We start from the raw sequence: 19701 nt of genomic DNA, 5'->3' as shown, positions 1-19701 counted from the left end.
TCCTTCCATGGGATAATACCTTTCCATGGGCAAACAATACTGCTTGACTGACACTGTGTATTAAAGACATCATTAAGCATTAAGAATAAGTGTTAATATAATCAGACAACTTATTCTCCTCATGTAACATATATACCCCTGAAATGATTTTAAGTAATAAAATGTTTTAAAGTAAGCTTATTTGTTGCAAATTAGAAAATTGGAAGAATATGTTGTCTGTTGGTGCTTCCCCTTGAAAGAGATTGAGGAACGTTTATCACCTGGCTTTTCATATTCTTATTTTGTAAAAAATTCTTTGCAATTAGCTTCCCTTTCTAAACCTCTGAGCACAACTTCTAATGGTTCAATGGATGACTCATAGAGAATTTAAAGAGAGAGCTAACTTTCAAGTAGTCAAAAAAATTAAAAAGACCAGAGTACCAGTTTCTTTAAAAAAAAAATCTTAGCATACTTGGTAGGACCACAAACATAGATTCCAGCCTTCACACTTTCACCATCAGATAACAATATTTGGTTGGTATATGAATTGCTTTAAAAACATTCATAGAATACTAAAATTTCATAGGAATGAGAAATTACATAATCTATTTTAACACCCTAATTTACATCTAATTGACTCACCTACACTGTGGGGAGAAAAATGTATATTTATGTATTTACTCATGCCTGTGTGGGGCATTGCCATTCCTCAAACACATGGAAAAATGCCACTTCCAACTTTTCTATATGCAGGAAGATACCCACCATGTGCATGTGTGTGTGTGTGTGTGTGTGTGTGTGTGTGTATATATACACACACACACATATGTATATATATATGTATGCACACATATATATTACTGTGAAAACTGAATCTTATATTTTTCTTTCTATTACATCCATCACATTACACAATTTGCTTCTGGAATAATACACATAAATCTGTATATTTATACACACACAAATATAGTCATCGTGGTAAAATCAGCTGAAATAAGACTTCAGGGTCTTTTACTTAGAATCAGCCTGTATCCGGTGATGATTTTTAGGGAATACAGAGAATAGAATGCTATGTAATGTTAATTGTACACTACAAGTCAGTAGCAATGTTAAAGTACATATTTAAGAATCTAGTCTCCCAGCTCCAAACACAAAACTCCATTCCTTCCTCCTCCTCAACACAAAATTATCTTGGGGGAACAGGAAGAGAACCCACAGAAATACAGCAAAAGTACATATAGCACCAGGGAAGACATAAACAGACCTTAGTGAGTCAGACTTCAACTTTATAGTCGTTTTTTCTTTAGCCTGCATTTCAATGGCCTTACTATTTTTGTTAAACATAAGTTAAGGGAAGGGTTTTATTAGAGGTTTGTGGACTAGCTGCTGACTCTGATATGCCTTAAATGGTGCATTGAGATCTTTCACTGTCAGGAAATATTCTTAGATTTGCAATGATGGTGTTCCAGAACTCTCAGAAATGCATAGTTTGAACTAAATATATTTGCTTGGTCTATCAACTAAATGCTGATCTTTCCCCCCAAATAATACAGAATTTCAGAGTCTGTAAGTGTATTTCCTTATAAAACAAGATGGTCAATGAAGCAGTCACTGTAAAAACCTCATGAGAACAATTAATCTCAGCAATTAAGTTGATGACTAAATTTGGCAGGAGAAAACATTAATGACATACTTTCTTTAGCCCTTTCTGTAATGGCTCCTTTCCCCCACCCTCAAATTCCCTTAATCAAATTGAATAGGCACAAATATGTCTTACAAGTGCCTAGAATTGGAACTTTGCAAATATGACTACAAGAACGTGAAAAACATTTTCAGAAAGTGAAAGGTTCAAGCTCTTTTCTTTCTTTGTAAAAATATTTTAAAACAATCAAAATGTATTTCATAAAGATATTTTTTAATAATTAGCCTGAAAAAAACATGTTAAACAAATGCCACAGCTTCTTGCCATACCATTTTGGTTAGGTTTTTACAGTATTTTATACAGAGAAGAGAAACAATGTGTTATTTGTGCTCAATGCTTGAACTCTAAAAACGAGGGTTGAAAGAGATTAGGAGAGGAAGGAAGAAACACAGATAAGTAAGCTTAAGTATAAAAGTGAGTTTTTTGGGGTTGAGTCAACTTCAAAATGTTCTTGATATGAGATATCTAAGTTGCCTGCAGAAGAGTTAATACAAAATAGTGTTTTTCCTTTATTGCATAATGATGCAAATGTATCATCATTCATTTGTTCATTTAAGAAAATGTGAGTACCTACAAAATAGGGGTTTTGCTAGGTCCTGAGCTACAGAGCAAATGCTCTACCTTTAAGTACAGTTTACTAAGGAGTCACCTGCATATTTTAAAATGTTTATATGAGTACTATGATAGAAATGTGCAGCGTATTCTGAGAACTTGAAGAAGGGACACCTATTCTAGAATGGAGCTCCTAGGACTACTAAGACTTTCTGGAGAATTTGGCTACTCAACTCTCACTTTAAAAATGTACCTGTGCCAGCCTGGATAGAAGAGAGGGAAGAACATGCTGGACCAAGGAAACAAAAGGTGCAAGTAAAAAATCCTGTAGGTAGTTTGTCAGTTGACCTAACTACATGTACAAAGAGATGGGTTTGTGTGGTTAAACTGTGTTTCATGTTGCAAGTTTGAATTTACTTTGAGAAACACAGGAGCCAATTTTAAATAGATGCTGTGATAATAGTTGTCATTTTCAAACCTCTATGTGGCTGAGTTTCCTTTCTTAAGAATAAGGTATATTCTTTAGAGTGTTTGGTTCTATTGGGAAGCTCTGGAGATTTCAACTTTCTTCCAAGCAAATTATTCTCTGCAATGGACTTTCTATATTTGGTCTACATTTTCTTCTGAAATAGTTGAAGCCTCTAGACTTTCCACAAAAGTAGGGTTTCTCAACCTCACCACTGTTGGCATCTGGACTGGAAAATTTTTTGTTGGGGTAGGAAGCTGTGCTCTGCATTGTAAGGTATTTTGAAGTTTCCTTGGTCTTTATTCACTAAATGCCAGTGGAAAACTCACTGTCCTCCCACAGCTGAGACATCAAAATATCTCCAGACATCATTACATGACCTTGGGAGGACATCACTGCTGGATGAAAACCACGCACTAACGTAAGCTATTTCAACTTAGTTATTCTGCACCAGTTTGAATAGGGATCCACCGTCTTTCTTTTCGTAATAATATAGTATTAAATTAAAAGATTATTGGGTGACTTGTAGGGAGGCATCCAGACACCAAATGCCAAACCACTCATGCTAAAAGTCAAGAATGCCAGATAGCCACATGTTCATAAAGGTCCTATAGTAGTGCCAGTAGCAGTACCCCTGTTGGTGACATTGTTCTTTCTTCCCTGGGCACACAAGGCTACCCAGATTCTACATGGCCTATAAGAAAAGTGGAATGACTATAGTTCCTTCTTGCCTGGAGTGATGCTACCCTTCCTCCCATGATTCTCAACCTAAGGTGCCCTTCGGAACCTTCTAAGGAGATCCTAATAACACTGAATTTTGATTACTGCTCAATGTCCTAATTTAATTTTAAACCTCTCGCTAACATTTAGAGGTTATAATTTAATTGGATATATCTGGTCTTGGGTGAAACCTAGGTATTAGAAGTTTTCAAAAACTCCCTGAGAATCTAATGTGCCACCAAGATTGAAAAGCACTACTCTTTCCCTTACCTTGGGTTACAAATCACTTTTTCTAAATCTCTATTTTGTTTAGAGATGTTGAGAGGTAGTTAAATCTTAATTCAGTTATATATGCATAATTAGTCTTTATAAAGCTCATAAATTTAGTGTCTTTTTAGGTGTAAGTTTTCAGTCTTTATAACTAAGAATTTATCTCTAGAAAGAGAAATTTATGTTTAAAACTAGAGATTTATTTTAAAATTTGAAATTTATCTTTAGCTCCAGGAATTCAGTCTTTGGACTAGGGATTTATCTTTAAACTAAAAATTATCCTTATCTAGAAGTTCAGTTTTTGGAACAAGCAATTCATCTTTAGAACAAGGAATTTCACTTGAGATCTAAGAAGTCAGTATTTGGAAATAAAAACTTATTGAGAGAACTAGGAATTTATCTTTAGAACTAAGAATCTGTACACCTGAAAAAAATGTAATATTGTATAAAAACTGTAATTAAAAAAATGAAATAAATTCTTCAGTGTCAAAAAAGAACTAAAAATTTAATTTTAGAACTAAGATTTTACCTCAAGATTTAGAAATGCAGTCTCTGCATTTATCGATAAATTAGAAATTTATCTTTAGGAATAGGAATTCATTATTTGGAACTTGGAATTTATATTTAGAACTAGAAATTTATTGTAAGATCTAGAAATTCAGTCTTTGGATCTAGAAATTTATCTATAAATCTAGGAATTTGCTCTTACAAAATAGAAATTTATCTTTAGAAAGGAATTTACTTTTAGATCTATGAATTTAGTCTTTGGAACTAGAAAATTATATTTAGAACTAAAAATTTATCTATAGAACTAGAATTTTATCTTTAGATCTAGTAATTCAGTTTTTGGAACTTGGAATTTATCCTGAAATCTAGAAATTTAGCCATTGGGGCTAAGTATTTATCTTTAGAGATAGAAATTCAGTTTTTTGGAACTATGTGTTTGTCTTTAGAATTAGGAATTTATCTTTAGAAATAGGAAATTATATTTAGGTCTAGGAATTCATTCTTTGGAAGCAGAAATTCAGTCTGTGGAAATAAGACTTTATTTCTAGACTAGGGATATATTTTTAGAACTAAGAATTTATATTTAGAGCTAAAAATTTATCTTTGGTTCTAGAACTTCAGTTCTGGAACTAAAAATTTAACTTTAGAACCAGGAATTCATATTTAAAACTAAGAATTTACTATTAGATCTAGGAACTGATTGGTAGATCTAAGATTTCAGCCTTGGGAAATAGAAATTTATTTTCAAAGCTAGGAATTTATCTTTAGATCTCAGAACTTAGTTTCTGGAAGTAGGTTTTTATTTTGACATCTAAAGCCTTTGGAGCTAGAAATGTATAGCTTTAGACATAGGAATTTATTTTTTCAACATATAAATTTATTTTTAGAAATAGAAATTTATCTTTAAAACTAGAAATTTATTCTTTGGAACTAGAAATCTATATTTAGAATTAGGACTTTATTTTTAGATCTAGGAATTCAGTCTTTGAAACTAGAAATTTATCTTTAGAACTAGGAATTTATCTTTAAAACTAGGAACACAGTTATTGTAACTAGGAATGTATCTTTAGATCTAAAATTTTATTGTACATCTAAGTATTCAGTCTTTGGGACTAGGAGCTTATCCTTATAACCAGGAATTTATATTTGGATCTATTTTTTAATTTTTAGATCTAAGAATTTATTTTTTAAATTAGGAATTTATATTTAGATTTAGAAGTTTAGTTTTGGAACCCGGAATTTATGTTTAGATCAAGGTATTTAGTTTGGGACTACGATTTTATCTTTAGAGCTAGGAATGTATCTTTAGAGTTAGAAATTTACCTTTAGAAGGAGAATTTATTTTTAGATCTAGAAATTCAGTTTTAAGGACAAAGAATGTATTATATATAGAACTACAAATTCATCATAGAATTAAGATTTTTTTTTACACCTGAAACAATATAATATTGCATGTTAACTATAATTAAAAAAGAAAAAATAAAGTTAAAAAAGTTACAATTTAACTTCATATCCAACAATTTATCCTTAAAACAAGGAATTTATCCTTAGACATAGCAATTCAGTTTTGTGGACTAGGAATTTATCTGTAGAACTCAGAATGTATCTTTAGTACTAGAAATTCATCTTTAGATCTAAGAATTTATCTTTATATGTACAATAGAAATTTACTTTAAGATGTAAGAATTCATTCTTTGGCACTGTGAATGTATCTATAGAATTAGGAATTTATCTTTAGAACTAATCATTTGTACACCTGAAACAAATAAAATATTGTATGTCCACTGTAATTGACAAATAAAAATTATTTAAAATAGAAAAAAGAAATAAGTATTAATTTTACATCTAAAATTTATCTTTATATTGAAGGATTTATCCTTAAATCTAAGAATTCAGTCTTTGGAACTAGGAATTTATCTTAGGACTTATGATTTAATTTTAGATATAGAAATTTATCTTTAGATCTGGGAATTCATTCTTTGGAACTAGAATATAGCCTCTGGAATTAAAAGTTCAGTCTTTAGAACTAGGAATTTATCTTTAGAACTAAGAATTCATTCTCTGGAACTGGGAATTTATTTTTAGAAATAAAAATTTAGCCTTTAAGCCACTATTGCTCAATAGCTCGGCATTTTAGAGTCACCTAATTTCTGTTTTTTAAATCCTGGCTGCACCTCAGACCGATGAAATCACAATCTCTGGTGATGCTACACCACACCAGTTATTTGTGAAGTGCTTCAAGTCAGTCCAATGAGCACACTTGTTTGAAAAGCTCTTCTTTAACCCCATTTGCAAAAGGATCTAATTGCTTTGAGCCTAATAAATAGAAGTCATTGGTTCTTGTCTTTAACTGCAGATTAGGATCACCTAGGGAGCTTTTAAAACTGTGGGAACCCAAGTTGCACCCTAAACTATTAAATCAGTATTGCTTGGATAGGAGCCAGTAACCAATAGTTCTTAAAGTATCATAGGTGATTCCAGTACTCAGTCAAGCAGGGGCTCTCAAACCAGCATACATCAGAACAATCTGTGGGGCTCAATAAAAGAGATTCTTATAATCCAAACCCAGTTTCTAATTTATTATAGTGTGTGTGAGTGTGTGTGTGTGTGTGTGTGTGTGTGTGTGTGCTTCAGAATTGCATTTTTAACAATTTCTTCATTGATAGTTGATCCAGGGACCACACTTTGAAACTGAAAACACTGGTTTATATAATCAGTTTAATAAAATGAAAGATAAAAAGTGACACATGGAGAATTAGGTTTAACTTCCAGGAAATTTTTCAGTGCTTTCTATTTCACATGTACATTTTAGTTGATGTAATATGATTATTTAAAATATCCATGGGGATGCTAGTTATAACCATTTTAATATTTTCTTCTGTTTCCAGAATTAACTTTTGTTCAGATTAGTTTTTTCCCATTTAATGTCTTGGTGCTTTTTTAAAAAGATTTTATTTATTTATCTTTAGACAGAGGGGGAGGGAGGGAGACAGAGAGGGAGAGAAACATTAATGTGTGGTTGCATTCTCGAGCACCCCTTAATGGGGACAGGGCCCGGAACCCAGGCATTTGCCCTGGCTGGGAATTGAACCGGTGAACCTTTGGTTAGCAATCTGGTGCTCAAGCCACTGAGCCACACCAGGATTAATGTCTTGGTGCTTTTTAAAATTCTCTTTCACTCGTAGGTGCAGATGACTTGTGTATCAACAGGAATGAACTCTAACTTTATCTCAGTTCAAATGAGAGTACCTATGCACCTAGCAGTAAACAGATCATGTACCAATGGAACCCTGACCACAGAAGTTGTGGCGGCACAGAGGGGAGACAAGCAGCTATAGCAGGGCAGACTCTCTGTGAAGGGACATAGACTGTTTGTCCACCAAGTGCTAATGGACTTAATCCCTCATAGAAGCTCTACATTATAATGAATCTACTTTTCCCTGGCCTCAGGACTCAGTATGGGAATCTCAGGTGTCTACTTTAGAAAGCCATATGAGGGAAGGCACTGGCATTGCCATTCCACAGCCAATCATTTTCTCTTACTATACCAGTCTGCAAAATGATATTCCTCTCCTAATCACCCCCTTCAGAAAAAAAGAAGAAGAAAAAGATTGAACAATTTACACAGAAACAAATAAAAGAATTTGGAAAGAAGATCAAACTTCACAGAAGTAATCTTCACAATAAAAAAATAACAACAAAACAATGAGAAAGAGAGAAGGAGAGGGGGAGGGGTGGAGAGGAGAGAAAAGGGGAGGGGAGAGGTGGGGTGCATGGAAACAGTGTTAGTCTTCTCTTTCCTGGACTGCTGAATGTTCATCTTCCTTTACATACATCATAATTATATTGTCTGATTTGGAATGTGATTGTATTCCTGCAAGATCATTTTGCTTGAAGTTAAACAAGTGGGTAATTCAGAATTGATGTGCCATAATATTTTCACTGGATTAATGCTAGTTTCATCACACCAGTTCACCACCCTCCCTAGTTGCCTGTTGCCACTTGAAATATACATGCATTCATTATGGTGCCAAGTGGTAATACGGGAATGTTTCATTCAACGGAGATACATAATCTAGGGCAGCTGAAGTCACACTTGAAAGAAGCCATAAGCGAGCTTGGTTTCAACTTGCTCTGTTTTCTCAGCTATCTTTATTGTCTGATTTTAGCTTTGATAAATGACGGAAGCCAGAAGTCATGGCTGTGTACCACTGAGAGCACAGAGGCGAGCCAGACTACTTAAATCATCCTAAGAGTTGTGACCAGAGCAGTACATTTTTCTGGTTTAAACAAAATCTATTTCTGTTCTATTTTTACCATATAAAGTATTTTTAAACAAACAAATCAAAAGTTTCTATCCACACAGGCCACGCATATGACAGAGCAGGGCTCTTGGAGACCATCATGGATGGAACTCAGCCTACTACAAGATCTCAAATTTTGTAGATGTGGATATAGATATAGATATGAATATACATATGCAGGTGTATCTTCTATAAGCTCTGTTTCTCTGGAGACTTCTAAGGTAGAAGTCCAACTAATACATGGATAAACCTTGAGCACATCATGCTAAGCAAAGTAAGCCAGTCACAAAAAGACAAATGCTGTATGATTTTACTTAAATGAGGTATTTAGAGTATTCAAATTTATATAAACATAATGTAAGTGGAGAGAAAAGTGGGGAATTGTTTAATGGGTATAGAGTTTCAGTTTTGAGAAATAAAAAATTTTTAGAGATTGATGGCACGACAATGTGAATATTTCACACTACTGAATTACACACTTAGAAATTGTTAAGATGATAAACTTTAAATCATGTTTCTTACCACAATTAAAACAAAATGAAAGAAAATAAAAAGCAACAACAAGCTTCCAGTACCTACATGGTTCTATTGGTTCCAAAACAAACTACAGAGTTAAAATGAGGAAATGTTTGCTATGGCTTCCATGACAAAGAGAAGACACATATGAGATCTGTCTGGGAAAAGTCCAGCCATTGTTAATATAATAAGAACAAAAATGGTTTGCACGAAATTGATGCAACCTGGCAGCCAAGGAGAGTGGACTGGAATGCACATGTGTGAATGATGATGATTTCACTGTACTAGTCAGTGGGGGCAGTAGATACTGTTGAGTGAGCATTTGTCCTGTGTGGTCATCACATTCAAAATGACTGAGTGAGTAGAGCAACAGATCTACATCAGATTTTGCATTAAGCTTGAAAACTCCTCCATGGAAACTATTGGGATGATCCAGAAGATTGCAGCTTTGGGCAGCTGGTGACTGGTAGCTTCATTACAACAACATGTCCACACATGCATCACATCTTATGCAGTGTTTTGGTGAAACATCAAATCACAGAGATGACTTGCCTGCACCCCCTGCTCAGATTCGGTTCCCTGTAACTTTTGGCTTTTCCCAAAACTAAATCATCTTTAAAAGGAAAGAGATTTTAGAACTTTGATGAGATACAATGGAGCAGCTGATGGAAATTGGGAGAACTGTGTGAGGTTCCGAGGTGCCCACTTTGAAGGGGACTGAGGCGTCCTTGTCCTATGTACAAGGTTTCTTGCTTCTTGTATCTTCTTCAACAAATGTCTCTATTTTTCACATTACAGAGCTTGATACCTTCTGGAAAGACCTTATAGTCAGAATGGACGCCCAAAATGAACTTGAATCAATAATTTCTAGGTGGTATAATAAATAGCACCAAGTAAATAAAACTAAACAAATGAGATATTCTCCTATGTACAGTATATAAAAATGTAAATGAGGCATAAGACTAGAACTAATGTTTTTATCCTATTTTCAGTGACAATTTCCTCATGGAAACTTGAATTCATTTAAGTCAACAAAGATATGTGGGAAAATGGAAGTGTGTTCAGGAAAAAACTTTATAAGAACTAAAAGTATATATTACAGGAACATTAGACAAATGTAGAAGTTAAAATCTACATATAAAAGTTAAAATAATCCAGATTTATTGCTGTCTGGACTAGAGGGCTAGGGAAAAGTTAATAAGTTATTACAAGGAGGGAATTTTCCAACAATTAGTTATTTCCTTAGAACACAGAATTGAGGACATGAACTTTGATCTGGTAAGACATTTTCCTGGGAGTAAGAGCAATAAACCCTAGCAGAGAATGGTAGTCTATCTGTATTGGTTGTGTAACAAATAAGTTTGTACCCCACACTTAGTAGTTTCAAGCAACACATGTTATTTATTATTGCACTGTTTCTGTGGATCTGGAGTCTGAGCCTGGTTTAGCTGGCTCCTTTGCTCAGGATCTCACAAGACTTACATCAAAGTGTTGGCTGAAGATGCAATCATGTTATCTTGGAGTATGCTTCCAAGTTCACTGGTGGTTAACAGATTTCAGTTGTTTGCAGCTGTGAGAACTGAGGTCCATTTGCTGCCACGCAGCCCTCTCTGCACCCCAGTGGTCGGCTTCTTCAAGGCGAACAGGAGAGAGTCTTGCTGCTACTTCTCTCTTACTGGTAGACCTTTTGTGAAAAGGCTCACCTGATTAGTTCAGTCCCATCAAGAAAAAATATCCCTTTTGATTAAATCAGTATTAACTATTCAAGGACCTTAATGCATCTGTGATATGACTTTATTTTTGCTGTATAATGGAAAAGAATCATGGGAGTAATATCCTAAGATATTCATAGACACCACCCACACTAATGGGGAGAGGATTAGGCAGAGCAGATGTATAAAAGGGCAAAGTTCCTAGAGATCATTTTGGAATTCTTCCTACCACACAATCTCAGTTTTGGCATATCTGACCCGAACTATAAAACTTTTTGTGTAACTACTGAGTATTAACCCTAAATATGGGCCAAATGAAAATCCCATTTCTTTCTATCAGAAACACTTACAGGACATTTTCTCAAGAGAAAGTCTTGTAGATGGGCCAGCCTGGCATGGAGGTAGAATAGTCAGCACATATTGTAGTTGAAGGGATGTCTTCCCAGAATGGCTTACAATGAAACCTGATGCCAGCTTCAACAGAGTATCTTTCTCTATGGTTTGTCTCCAGAAATATACCCAGTTAACAGCAGGTCACTGAGTTGGCTAGGATGGGCCAGAGAGTGGTGATTCAAAATCAGTGTTGAGACAAGCAACCCAATTAAAAAATGGGTAAAGGACATGAACAGACACTTCTCCAAGGAGGACACACAGAGGATCCAGAGACACATGAAAAGATGCTCAATATCACTAGCTATCAGAGATGCAAATTAAAACCACAATGAGATACCACTTCACACCAGTCAGAATGACCATCATAAACAAAGCAACAAACAAGTGGTAGAGAGGATGTGGAGAAAAGGGAACCCTAGTGCACTGTTGGTGGGATTGCAGACTGGTACAACCACTATGGAAAACAGTATGGAATTTTCTCAGAAAACTAAAAATGGATCTGCCTTTTGACCCAGCAATTCCACTGTTGGGATTATATCCTAAGAACCCTGAAACACCAATCCAAAAGAACCTATGCACCCCAATGTTCATAGCAGCACAATTTACAATAGACAAGTGCTGGAAGCAACCTAGGTGCCCATCAGTAAATGAGTGGATCAAAAAACTATGGTATATTTATACAATGGAATTCTATGCAGCAGAAAGAAAGAAGGAGCTCCTACCCTTTGCAACAGCATGGAAGGAACTGGAAAGCATTATGCTAAGCAAAATAAGCCAAGCAGTGAAAGACAAATAACATATGATCTCACCTTTAACAGGAAAATAATAAAAAAACAAACAAGCAAAATATAACCTAAAACACTGAAGTAGAGAATAGGCTGACAGTGACCAGAGGGGGGAGGGGAGGGAATTTCAGGGGAAAAGGGGAAGGGTATACAGGAACAAGTATAAAGGACACATGGACAAAAATTAGGGGGGTGGAAATAGGAGGGAGGTGGGAAGGGATGAGTGGGTGGGCTGGGATGGGAGTAAAGGACAGAAAACTGCACTTGAACAAAGATTAAAATAAAATTAAAAAAAAGAATTATTTATCAAAATGAACCAACTGAGTAAGTACATAGCATTATTATTGCTATATATTTAGGTGGGAATCTGAGAGGTAGAAAAGAAAAGTTGGTGTTGATGATACTCTTTTACAGGAAAACCTCAGCACTTCTGGACTGACATTACAAGTACCCATACATGTGTGTTCCCTGCAGTGATATTCATTAAAGAATCACACAAAATTTTATGTTGACTTCAAAACTAACATATCACTATCATCTTACCTTTGCCACATCATATACTATAGTGTTGGCATTATTTCCCTTCATGTTATCCCCATATTTCTTAATTACCAATGCAGATTGAAATAATGAGAATTGCACTATTTCCTTTAAGGACCAACTTTTTTGTTTGCTTCAAATACAGCAGTGGAGTTATGTTACATTTTCTTTTCCCCAGGGGATATTCCTTCACTTTGTATAATAAATGAGGTGTCATTATTCATAAATCCCAGAAATTCATCATGTATTATATTACTTTATCTTAGTTATATTGTTTTCACCTCTGTAATAAAAAGCATTGTGTAATATTGACTACAACATGACATTTATTAATTTTACATATTTTCATATTTACATGGTTATGGAATATAGCATGATCCAGAGCACATGTGATGTTCTCTTTAGGAAAGAAAAAGCACATTTATATAAATTATTACTTTCAAGATATGTAATAAATTCAAAAAAATTGTTGATTCAATGTCCTAGCTGATTGTGTGTGTGTTTTACATGCTATTTAAGAAAAGTGACAACATTGTATAGACTTTTATCATAGTGTCTGTTAAAGTAATAACACAGGAAGCATGTTTTTATAACCTACAGGGATCATGAATACTAACCTATAGCATTTTTATTACCAACTTATATCAAAGGCAATCTGGAACTCTTTTACACTTAATATTCTCCCATTAGTAAGCAGTTTTATATTACAGACATAAAATATTTGTAAGCATTTTAACTTGGCCAGGCCACTGCAGCTGTGTCACATTTGTTTTTCCTTATTTTAATATGAGCTTATTTAAATGAAATTGGAATTGCCTTCCTCTCCTCTGGATGACAGATCTGGTTTAATGCCAGGCCACTGAGTGAGGTCCATCTCACACAGTAGCATAATTTGAAAATCACAAGACTGCTAACTCTTAACACATGTCAATATGCCCAGTTAGTTCAAAGCCTAGCCTTTTACAGGTGATTTTATATTCCATTTGTAAAAATGTTCTTTATTGCCTCAACTGCCAACTATTTTAACATTTTTCACATCCTTATGAGACATATAGCTACATATTACAACTAAACAAATGAACTAAAAAGAAGAAATCAAACTTTTAGTTAGCCACTGTGTTGCATCAACTTGCACTTGAAAAATCTACTAACTAAATTAGGGGATGAGATTTTTCTAACTGTGACTTCCTTCCCCACATTTCCTTGTCATTACCTCCCCCAGGCTACACTGTTACTATTAAGTGATGTGGGTCCTTTTTAGAATCTTGGTAAGCTCCTGCCACCCAACGTATTTCCACTGCTATTAAATGATAGCATAAGAGAGTCTGCCATAGGTGTCCTTGCTCAGTCTCCTCTCAAAAGCTGAAAGGTGAAACTGCCTCAGAAAGCATAATCAAATCCTCAGACTACATACTCCAGGGTTAGTGAACAACATGGTTTTAAGCAATACTTTTCTGTCATGATTAATATGAAAGCTGCATCCATCTCCTGGGTATAAACACCCCCTCAACTCTGAATAATTTAATAATGACTTCCCTGCACATCTGTTTACAGCAGGAGAGATCTTCACTACCCTGAAAGGCCCCAGGGGAAAATAAAATCCTGCTAAATTTTTCTGCTTTGCACTCTAATCTCTGCATGACTGTTCTGGGTCTTATCTATTGGCTCAGCTCCCACCTCACCTTATTCCTAAATGCTCTGTAGCTTTAATTTTAGTTGATAAGTCGCATATGCAGATATAGTGAACTATTTTCCAAATTTTATGAATAATCATTAATCATCGATGCTGATCTGTATTAGTGGTTTTAGACTGTAAAATCTGTTAAGGCTAGAATTATACCTACAGCTGAAAAACAAACATAGCATCTTAGGGCTCTGTTAGCTACCATCCAGGTTAATAAATTCAGCAAGAATAATCATCAGTGAGTGATGAAAATGAAGATTTAATGCATTAGAGCAATCCATAAAGTAAACCCAGGAAGAAAACAAGCTACATACCAAGTGTAGCTAAGTCAGTAATAGAGTAATAATAATACATTTCCACCATAAATTTCTAGTGAGCAGGGCAAGCAGAGTATAAGTAGAACAAAGATTTTAAAAAGTGCAAAAGGATATGGCCAACAGCCCCAAAGAGCAAAATACTTAAATTATTACCTGTTATGAAGTCTTACTGCAAGCTAGGATTTAGAAATACATGGAAAGGTCTGGAGTAGTCTCATTTTTAAAAAAGATTGTATTCATTTATTTTCAGAGAGGGAAGGGAGGGAGAAAGAGAGAGAGAGAGAGAAACATCAATGTGCAGTTGCTGGGGGCCGTGGCCTGCAACCCAGGCATGTGCCCTGACTGGGAATTGAACCTGCAACACTTTGGTTTGCAGCCCACACTCAATCCACTGAGCTACGCCAGCCAGGGCTGGAGTAGTCTCATTTAATAGTAGGTAACTACACAAAGAATTGAGTGTGTTATGAATACTGTTACATTTATTATTTGAGTTTTATATTCAGCTTCAAACATTACTGAAGAAGACTACTGAAAGCAGAGAATAAGTCTTTTGATTGAATTTAACATTGTTAGTTGTTTTCTCTCCTTCCTTTAATTACCTATTCAAAAAAATATATTTAGCACTTTGAGTGGAGAGTCAGTTTCACAAAATTCTACAATTAAACCACAAATAGCTAGTGATGTGTTTCAATATTATGAATATATTCTAAAGAAAGATTTATGTGATTTGAAGTAAAACCTTACTGCTATTTTATCATTAAAAAAACAAAAACAACAAAAGATAAAATTTTACATTTACATAACTACCAAAAATATTGGTTTCAATGCCAATGAAAACAAAAATGGAGTCAGGTTACTTACTTTTCAGTGTGTTAGGATCCTTAACCAATAAGGTTTGTTCTTTTTTTCCTCCTAAAACAAACCCAAGTAAAGTGTGGACCTTTAATGGTAAAGGAATGAAATAATAAGACACTTTGTTTTAGCACATACCAAAATTCCCAGATTTCATCTTTCATTAATTCTATTTGTCATTCTTTTAAAACTTGTTTTTTTAAAAAAAATAATAATAAAGACAAGCTATTTTTAGAGCTGTGTATACTAGGTTTTCATTTTCTTTGAGGACTTCTAAAAGAATTTTGATGTGAACTCCAAAATAGGGATCTTTGTCCTCAGAAAAATGCTTTAAAACAGCATACCTTAAGAACTGTAAAATTGGATATTCTCAGCTGCAACTCTGAAAAAATATAGGTTGAGAGATGAAGCCTTAAAGTAAAACTTTAGAAACTGGATAACGAGGAGATTTAGTGTCAGAAGCGAATCAGCTGGCCAGAGAGTACAGAGGCCTTGTCGGAGCAGGAGAGCATGAAGCCAGTTGAGTTATTTGGGAGCTGGAGACAGAGGCCCGCATGACCAGCACACGGATGGCGAGCACATGGCACCTTCCCCACTGTGCCTGTCCACTCGCCTCTGCCAAGTGTGGGCTCATGATTCAAACTGACAAGAACCTTGCTCCCTCTCTGATCCAGAAAGAAAGAGCCTTGTCAACTTGAATATCCTGCTTGCTACACAGGAGCACGGTTGCCAGGAACAATGGGGGGAACTCTAAATGTGCTCTCAATCAGCAAGAGGCCTCGGGCCCTGGCGTGGCTGCTCATGGGGCAGTGAGAAGTGTAATTGAAGCTTAAATGTCACTGCATTCATTTTAGAAGGAATGCTGTTTGTTTTTGTCATTTGCTTGTTTTTTTTCTTTGTTGTCTGTTTCCTTCTAGACTTTGAAAATAACTTTGTAATGTAAAATACCTACCTTTTCTTAAGGAAAATAAAATGACTATTAAACAAAAGTTTTCCCTAAAAACGTATTCAATCTAACCTAGAAATGCATGCATTACACTCCATTTATGCCAGGTAGAGGAGGCCCGCTGGCAGTGTGGGTGTAAAGATAAATACAGTCTTTGGCCTAGAGGAGAACGACACAGCCTACAAGCAGTGACACTGCACATTTATTTAGAAGATATATGAAGATCATGACATTTGAAGGTGGGGCCTCTTTCACATGGGCATTTCCTCTACTTGCTGTGCTATCTTCAGCCAGTCATTTGACATCTGCTGAACCCTGATTATTTATCTGTGAAATAGAGTTGTAATAACTAACTCACAGGTAAGATGAGAATTTTTAAAAAATGAATTTTGAATGTGTGACATAATAAAAACATTAGTTATAATTGGGCAGGAGGAAGGCAGGAAGACTTCATCGTTTCTAGCTTGTGTTACTAACTTGACCTCACTTCATATTTTCAGAGATGAGGTCCCCTTCAGTGCTCAGAATCTATCTTCAACAGAATATACCTCAAGAAAGAATTAAATATAATAAACACGAAGAAGTGCCAAAATAAATAAATAAGCAAAACCCTGAGGAATAAAGGATCAAATCCAACTGGGGTAGTAGCAGAAGGCTTCTCAATTAGAGCTAAAATGTCCCTAAAGAAAATGGAACAGATTTATACAAAGGGACAATTTATATGGGTATAAATGCCTAAAAACCAATGGTGGCTGTTTCCTAGGACTTCCACTAACAACGCCAATCTACTGGTGAACATTTCAGAGACTGGTCATGAAGAGTGATGCAGTAGCATGTCATGCACTGGCCCCTGGAGCTGGGTTTGTTTTTCCCTTCTTTGCCTAAAACAATAGAAAGAAGGAGATCTTTGCTTAGAAGTTGTACTTTCCACCAAATATAATTATTTCTTCCTGTTGTTTAAAGTGAAAATATTTTCAAAATGATAATTACTTCTATAACAATGAATTAAATTTTTTGTAAAATAGTGAGGAAAGGGTGAATAAGGTTGTAGCTAGGTGGAATGGAATTTCTATAAACCAAACTGGTTACTGTTGATGTTTGTGCAGAAAGGGCTAGGTCTGTGACCCCACAGCCTTAGAAGTACCCAATCATTGTTAGAAAGAAAGCTACTGAAGCAATAGCTCCAGTTTGAGATTGGAGCCTAGAACTCTGCATTTGAAAAAAACTCAGACTAAATGAGATTTATAAAGTTCCCTTCTTGAGAAAAAGTTTGAATGTATTTAAGAACTTGTATCAGCACCTAATATTCCAATGAAACTGTACAACACTTGCTTTCCATGAGAGAGAATCACTGAATAGACAAGTTCCAGGGACACCGGAATATCATCACATCACAAACAATGAGGAAATCCCCTTCCGTCAGTATATGCTAAATCATACAGCATCCTGACTGTGACACTTAGCATATTTCACTGCACTGATCTAACGATGTGTTTCTTTCCACATCCTTTGACTCAAAGATCTCAAAGAAAGACCTGGAAGGGCAGCTCAGTTGGTTAAAGTATTGTCCTGATAAACCAAGGTTGCAGGTTTGATCCTCAGTTAGGGCACATACAAGAATCAATCAATAAATGTATAAATAAATAGAACAACAAATTGGTGTGGCTCGTTCTTCCTTCCTCTCTCTCTGAAATCAATAAATACTCATTTTTAAAAAGATCTTCAAAGATAAACCGATCTTTATTTTTATATCTAGTGTCTGAAAAATTGCAGATACTCAATCAATGCTTATGGAATAGAACTAAAACTTGGATGCTGAGAAACTTGTCCAGCCATGAAACTTACAGGAGAGCCAATCCCAAAGCAGAAGCCCCAGTTGGCAGTCACGGAGTGACCAACGAGAGATGACAAACATTTGGTTTGGCAGGCATGCAGAGTTAGGGCAAGAAACAAAACAAGACATCACTATATTTATTGTAGACTCTGATTCAAAGAAAACACAGAGGAAGAGAATAAAAACAACTTAAAAGAGTCAAGCATTCAGTAAGCATTCACTATGTGCCAGGAACTCTGCTAGATTCTAGGGATGCAGAAAAAAACTGATAAGGTATGCCTGCCTTTACAGAGCTAATGATTACACACATAGTGAGGTGTCATGGAGGAAACATAGAAACGGTCACGTGATTGTGTGATATAGGAAGACGTGTGTGTATGTGTAGCTGTGGCTTCAGGATGAGGACTAGGGAGGGGAATGGTAAGGAAGTTTTTTTTGGAAAAAAATGATATATGAGGTGGGCAAAGTAGGTTCACTCTCGTGAGTATGCTAAACACAGAGTTAATAAAGGTACTGTAATAATCATAACCTTCATGTCTTTTTCCAACAAACAACTGTAAACCTACTTTCCCCCACAGCTTATAAGCAAAATCATGGGAGGTTAAGTAATCATTAGGCAAAAGACCATACTTGGCAGATATAAAACGACATATCCAAAACACCTGAACCAGCAGAAGGCCTGTCACTTCAGAGGTAATTTAAAATATTTTAGGTGAGTCATTACAACAGTTAACTATTAATGTTATTGGATCCAAAACAGTTCACAATTATTTCCTGTAGGTGGCTATTTACAAAATCTGCCTTCCCTTATCCGCCAGAAAACCAGAAGTTCCAGGACAGTCTTACAGCCCTAGGCTACTTGCCACATTGTTTTATAATGGTGACATCTATAACAGCATTAGTCACTCTATTGGCTTATCCATGAACTGAAGATGGAGAAGAGGAAGGATTTTTGAGTATTCTCAATTAAAAAAAATACTGTATTTTACAAAATATGTTGTTTGGATTTGGGAGAGATTTCTGTAGCCAAATTGTATTTTCTCCCAAAAGGAATGACTTATAATATGGCAGGTCCATAAAAAATCAATCATTGTACCTGTGAGAGGTCATTTTGCACTTCAGTGTCACCAGTGCTGCTATGATGGAATACCAAACAGCCAGAACTGTATTTCTTTGCATCTTTTTTTTGCTACCTCCATTTTTTGCCACAGTTATTAAATCAGTCTTGCCCCTTAATATTATCTAAAAAACCTAATTTTCTGTTCTGATTTAAAATTCTAGTAGAATTTCATTTTTTTTATGGTTACACAAAATCTCTTCAACATTGTTTTATCCTGTTGTTTCCCAAGATTTTGAGTGTCATCAAGAAGATAGAGTTCTTACATAGCTTCCTTCTCATTCTGTAAAAAAATATTGTATGCACTGTTTGCTCTTTGCTTAAAAAAGGACCACTGCACTCTTATTTTGATATATGTGCTATAAGTAATGTTTACCCACTAGCTGTTTCAGCCTACAGAGAATTTTCATGACCAGCGAAGAAACCCTAAAACATATTTATAATGTAAATACTAATATACCATTATTTATACTTCAGTTCAGTGGGAAACATTAGTTCTGTGATA

The 19701-nt window shown here is 35.2% G+C and overlaps 1 pseudogene; it reads left to right on the top strand.

Moving 5' to 3' along the window:
- The first annotated feature begins 7969 nt into the window (after positions 1-7969).
- Positions 7970-8439, top strand: LOC123827363 (annotated as a pseudogene).
- Positions 8440-19701: the final 11262 nt, after the last annotated feature.

Source organism: Phyllostomus hastatus, unplaced genomic scaffold, assembly GCF_019186645.2.
Source record: "Phyllostomus hastatus isolate PE091 unplaced genomic scaffold, TTU_PhHast_1.1 phas_contig_86, whole genome shotgun sequence".
Taxonomy (NCBI): domain Eukaryota; kingdom Metazoa; phylum Chordata; class Mammalia; order Chiroptera; family Phyllostomidae; genus Phyllostomus; species Phyllostomus hastatus.
The sequence above is the reverse complement of the archived record's forward strand: the minus strand, read 5'-3'. Positions and strand labels throughout refer to the sequence as shown.